Below are 6,548 nucleotides of genomic sequence, written 5' to 3'. Positions count from 1 at the left end.
TTGGGAAAACAGCTGGTTGAGTTTGTTGTCACAGGGAGTAGTGGAAAAGGATGGGCATCAGGGTAGCAGGCTAGTAAGGGGAAGGATCTAAAAATAGCAAGAATAACCACTGGGTCCCAGAACATGAGTCTGTAGCAAGAGACATTTCCAAATCTGACGAGCAAAGCTTCAGTCGAGCCAGAGGAGACAACATTCAGATGGAACCAGAAGCAATGGTTGTGGTACTTGGGATCCATAAAGCAGTCCTCCTTGGTGTTCCATCTAGCTACTCATTCCCCAAGTAAGGCAGATTAGGTAAGGTTTGCTGTCTGTCAATATGTGGCAGGCTGGTGGAGATGGGGTTCCGATGACAAGCCTGGAAGAAGGAGTAGCCAAAACCAAAAAAAAAAAAAAAAAAAAAAACCCAAATGGGAATGGTAACATATGAAGAGAAGAGAAATATGCATATTCTTGCATATAGCTTATCCATGCTAAGCTACCTACAATTCTCTGATACACCATATCATTTCACTCATTATCACGTGTTTGAGAACATGGGTGTTTAAACAAGATAGCCTCAGACAGCCTAGCAGCCTGACATATCTTAGAAAAGCTACCTACCTCTTTGGGTCAGAGATTTCACACCTCTAAAGGGAAGTGGTAATGCCTATTCCTTAGAATGATTGCAGGGCACTGCATGTAAATTACGCATCAGAGAGTGTCCCTGGGAGCACAAAGTAAAGGCTAATTTGTCTGCCCTTTGCCATGCTCTGTCCTCTGCCAGGAAGTACTGATCTAACATTTCACTCCTCCTGACGTTATTTACCCTTCAGTTCTCATTCCTAATTATTTCCTCAGTGAATCCTCATTCCAACTCTCATTTTGGATTAGTTTATACTGTTACTAGAATTTGATACTATAGTTGGGTGTTACAATATTAGTCTTTCTCATTAGATTATTAGTTTCTTGAAATCACTGACTATATCTTATCAATATCTGTAGCCCAAACACTGAGCATAGGGCCTGGTACAGAGTAATTATTAACGTTTTGCTGAAATGATTTGAACTAAATGCATGACGACTCATATCAAGAAGTCTTGCCTCATTTCCTTTTTATAAATTATATTATAAAGCCCCCAACCTGCTTCGTACAGTGTCACTGGTACTTCATCCTTACTTTGTACTTTTCAGCTTGTAACTCCAGTGCGCTGCAATGTCTGTTTCTTTTTTGGACACTCTTTGAAAACACAGTGTATGTCATCTAATTTTTTGGAATCCCTGCATCCACAGTACGAAGCACGTTTTCAGTGCCCAATATGTGCTCACTGAGAACTTAAATACGTAAGTGGCTGGATGGGTGAATCTATCAAGAAAATAACATTTAAAAACTAGGAAAATGACACGTAATGAATGCTTATCTTTTAAACCAGGATTTATAAATTTGCTATGATACAAAATATAATGAATTTTTCATTTACGTCTTACTTGAACCATGAAAACAAAAGGTAAATTGTCAGATATAACCACTTTTTGATCTATCAATTGGTTCATTTTCATTATCTTCAAATCAGCTTTTATGTTGAATATGATTCCTATTTCGTGAGTAATATATTTTACTGACAGATTATTTTGCTCAGTGGATGGTGGTAAGAAAACTAAATTTTCTTTGTCTTAATAGCTTATTCATTTGTTTGTAAAGACAATTATTGTCTAGTTTTACCATTCTAATATATGTTCATACGAACACAGGCTGAAAATGTTGCATTTACTGTTCAGAATGTAATAATGTCCCATCTACATAGATCATGGCTTAGTGATTTAAGTCATATCTCCCCAAATCTAATATGATCATGTCACAGCTCAGTTTAAAGCCTATTGTGATCTAATTAGTACATATAGAAGAAATCAATACAACCTTCATAGTGCAGCCTACATGGTCTTTCACGGTTTCATCTTAATTCATTTCCAGCCTTATTTCCTAAAAGTCCTATCGAAAAACCTGTGTAATAGCCACCCTGAACTCACCATTCTCCATATGTGTCAGACTCTTCAAAAAGTCTACCTTTCTTTCATTTTTCTTTCTTTCTCTTTTTATTTTCAGGAGAGGTCTTTCTTCCATACCCACTCCTATTTCTCTATTCCAAGGGTCCATCTTGCTCTACCTGGACAACTGTGGTATCTCCCCATCGGTCTGCCCACATGATTTTTAATTAGCTTTCCAGGGTGTACCCAGGATAAATATTTCAAAACGAAACTCTGAAAATTGCTCACAATACATTATAGAATTCCTGTTGTTCCTAGGATAAGGATTAAACAAGGTGTAGGCATGGCGTGACCTGCTCTATTTCTCCAGTCTCCCACAGTCCCATCTTTATATTCATTATCTATGCTCAACCACCTTGCTCTCATTGCTCCTTTTTCATTCGCTGTAAATATCATGCTCCTTCATAACACTACCATGATGTTTCTTTTACCTGGAAATCTCTTCTGGCCTCCCCCCTTTCACTAGTAAACTCTTACTCATCTTCCAAATATCACCTTAAGAATTATGATTTTGGCTTTCCAGTTTCTTCTTGGATTAAAGAGAGGTGGAAAGAGTGCTGCTATCACCTTGACAAAAACAAAAAATCCAGGCAAATGCAAGTTCATAACTTTTCCTGAACCAAAGAACTGAGGTCATGGCACAACCAACTAATGCAAAATCTGAGGAGAGACTAAAGATTGCGGGAAAAGATAGGACATGAGCACTTCTTCACCTGGGATGATGTAGCCAAGTACTGATAAGAAGAATGCAGCTTGAGATGCTAACAAATTAGCTGCAGATAGCATGTTAGTGTGAGTTTGGAGGCCTCAGGTGCTGTGTGTATAGGGGGAGGTGACACCTACTTGCAGGTTTTTCTACATGCACCTCATAAGATATTCACAAAAAGACTGGTGAAAGTTCTGAGGAAGAGTCCCTCATGGTGCAGGGTTAGGGAAGAGGAATGGCAGTGTCAGCAAGAGAAGCACAAGCCCCATTTGAATACTCCTTCCCCATTTGCCCCTACAGAACTTACTGTGGTAGAAGAGCAGTGAACACCACAGCTTTCAGGGCATTAGTGAAAACTAGTGAAAAAACAGTAAGGGAAGGATCAGAATACATGCTTGTACAGAATTACAGCTGGAGAGGGGTGAGTACACTCTACTACCAGACTAAAAGTTAATGAGTAACAGGTCAACAGTTCTCCTGGAAGAGGACCAGGATAAAGCAAGACTGGAGAGGAACTCTCTCTCAGGCACACCTCAAGGGGAAGATACAGCTGAGGATGAATCAGAAATGATAAAACCATAAAGAAGGCCACTCCCACTCTGAACACACATTATCTCTAGAGGAATTAGGTGACCAAGTGCCCTGAGAGTAGCAATAGCAACCACTTCTCTTTAGATGGCTTCAAATCCACACAATAAAGGTCTAACAGAAGGAAAGGAATGCTAATTTCTAGCCCCCCCCCCAAATATTGTTTACCTCAGTATCTACTCTCTTATATAGAATGTTTACTTTCTTTCTACAAAAGATTACAAGGTTTATGAAAAAGCAAATAACGGACAATGCATTTCCAAGAGACAAAGATAATCAATAGAACTAGGCTCATATTTGAGATATATATTGAAAAGCTATGAGCAGAATGTTAAAATCAATGTTATACAGTTTACCCTTGAATAGCATGGGTTTGAACTATATGGATCCACATTTACATGGGTTTTTAAAAAAATACAGTACAGTACTATAAAATATTTTCTCTTCCTTATGATTTTCTTAAATCATTTTCTTTTGTCCAGCTTACTTTATTCTAATACAGTATATAACGTATATAACATACACAATATGTGTTAATCAGCTATTTATGCAATTGGTAAGACTTCCAGTCAATAATAGGCTATTGGGCAGCAGATTGCTTGCAGAACACATTGGGTGGCTCTGGGTGCTCCACGTGGACTCCAGGAAGCCTGAAAAGCCATCAGGGCGGGGAAGCCCAAGCTCCACTATCCGAACAGAAGAGACCTGATGGAATCCACAAGATGGGTTTTAGCTGCCACTGGAGTCGAGTTGGATGAAGTATTCTTAGAAACAGAAGAACAGTTGCAAAAGTTGCAAGATGGTAACCACCTGCTGTTTCAACACATGCCAATGGGTAAAATTAATGGAATGAAGTTGATGCAGATCGGAAGCATTCTTCACTACATAGTGGGAAAGCACCATCTCTTTCGGGGAGGACCTCAAGGAGAGAACCCTCATTGACCTGCACATGGAAGTGACGCTAGATCTGCTGGAACTGATTATCATACATCCTTTCCTGAAACCAGATGATCAACAAAAACAACCGGTTAACATGGCCTAGAAGGCTATAATTAGATGCACGTCTGAGTTTGAAAAGGTTTTAAGGGATCACGGCAAATGATTTCTTATTGGAAATCAGCTGAGGCTTGTGGACATGATTCTGCTCCAAATCATTTTGACTCTAGAAGAGAAAGTCCCCACTATCCTGTCTGCACCTCCAGGAGTTCACAGTGAAAATAAGCAATATCCCTACAATTAAGAAATTCCTTGAATGTGGCAGCAGGAAGAAGTCTCCTCCAGATGACATCTACATACAGAAGAGAGAACCATCTACATCTCTATGCTGTAAAACATCACATATATCTGTGAGTGAGGGCTAGCCCCTACAGATTTCTGTGTCCACAGTAGCATTTTAATTGGTGCCAGGCTGCCATGAGCCCAGCTCTGTCATGGTGCTATGTATAATTGTTCTTAAGTTGGGTCTTTCATGTCAAGACCTTTTCTAGAAACATCAACACTTTTTGTCCAGTGAATAACTGTTATGCGACCTTTTTCTGAAAACCTTTTTGGAGAAGCTGGCACTTAAGTTAGATCTGACGCAGTTACTCATTTCGGATAACAAGGCTGGGTAGGACTTCATGTTCTCCCTTGAGGTTCTGCTCTCCTCTCCTTATCCCATTCCAAATAACCTCCAGTTTTTTCCTAATTTTTAGTGTTTAATAACAGCAGAATAGCTAGTGAATAGCTCCTCTCAGCCATAATAAATCCGTGGTAGTAGTGATTGCAGTCAATATTAGCCAAAATAAAGAATTTACACATAGGGGTGCCTGGGTGGCTCAGTCATTGAGTGTCTGCCTTAGGCTCAGTTCAGGATCCCAGGGTCCTGGGATCGAGCCCCCCATCAGGCTCCCTGCTCTGCAGGAGACCTGCTTCTCCCTCTCCCACACCCCCTGCTTTGTGTTCCCTCTCTCGCTGTGTCTCTCTCTGTCAAATAAAGAAATAAATTCTTAAAAAAAAAAGAATTTACAAATAAAAAAATCACAATAGACTCTTGGGGGGAGTCAAAAGTTATATGGGGTTTTTGACTGCACAGGGGGTTGGTGCCCCAACCCCAACTTATTCAAGATTCTACTGTAATATGATAAAATCTCTAATGCAAAAGGTGGACAGCATGCAAGAGAAATGGGTAATTTTAGAAGAGAAGTGGAATCTATAAGAAAGAAACAAATGAAAAAGCTAGAAACAAAAAGCAGTAACAAAGATAAGGAATGTCTTCAACATGCTTATGCCCAATACAACCAATTAAAAATACTCCCTATGCTCAATGTAACCTCCCACAAAAAAAAAGAAAAGAAAAAAAAATTAGTGACCTCAAAGATAGGTAGGTGAAAAAACAAAACAAAAAAAAGTATGAAAATCAAACAGAGGATCCAAGTGCTGTTGGACAATATTAACTGGTTTAGTAAATGTATTCTTGGAATCCCAGGAGAAGAAAAAGAAAAGGGAGAGGAGAAATAATTGAAGAAATAATGGCAAAAATTTTTCCAAAATTAGTGACAGACACACACACACAGACATGCCTCACACTTACCTGTTATATTCAAACTGCTGAAAATAAATGAAAACGGGGAAAACTTGAAGGCAGCCAGAGAAAAAAGACACGTTACGTAAAGAGAACCAAAGAACTACAGCACATTTCTCATCTGGAGTCATGCAAGCCAGATACACCGAATTGTTATATTTAGTGTTGCAAAATAAATAAATAAATAATGCCCACATAAGATTCTATACACCCCCAAATATCTGTCAAAGTGAGGGAAAAAATATCTGCTTTATACACACACACACTCACTCACAATTTATTTCTAGTAGACTTGCACCGCAAGATATCTTAAGGAAAATTCTTCAGGCAGAAGGACTATGAAACCAGACAGAAAGGTGGATAAACTAAAAAGGATGAACTCTGATATGGAATAAATGAATAAAAGCAGAGTTTTCAAAGCAAAAATAGTGATATATTGTATGCTTAAAGCATATGTTAAAAGTAAACTGTATGGGGGCGCCTGGGTGGCTCAGTCGGTTAAGCGACTGCCTTCGGCTCAGGTCATGATCCTGGAGTCCCTGGATCAAGTCCCGCATCGGGCTCCCTGCTCAGCGGGGAGTCTGCCTCTCTCTCTGACCCTCATGATCTCTCTCTCATTCTCTCTCTCAAATAAATAAATAAAATCTTTAAAAAAAAAAAAAAAAGTAA

At 39.2% G+C, this 6,548-nt stretch overlaps 1 pseudogene; it reads left to right on the top strand.

Moving 5' to 3' along the window:
* Positions 1 to 5,220, top strand: part of LOC102743031 (glutathione S-transferase A4 pseudogene) — a 10,104-nt pseudogene extending 4,884 nt beyond the window's left edge.
* Positions 5,221 to 6,548: the final 1,328 nt, after the last annotated feature.

The sequence above is a fragment of the Leptonychotes weddellii genome, chromosome 4 (assembly GCF_054177405.1).
Source record: "Leptonychotes weddellii isolate Sample4059 chromosome 4, ASM5417740v2, whole genome shotgun sequence".
In the NCBI taxonomy this organism is placed as follows: Eukaryota; Metazoa; Chordata; class Mammalia; order Carnivora; family Phocidae; genus Leptonychotes; species Leptonychotes weddellii.
Note: the sequence above shows the minus strand (reverse complement) of the source record. Positions and strands in the feature narration are given on the sequence as shown.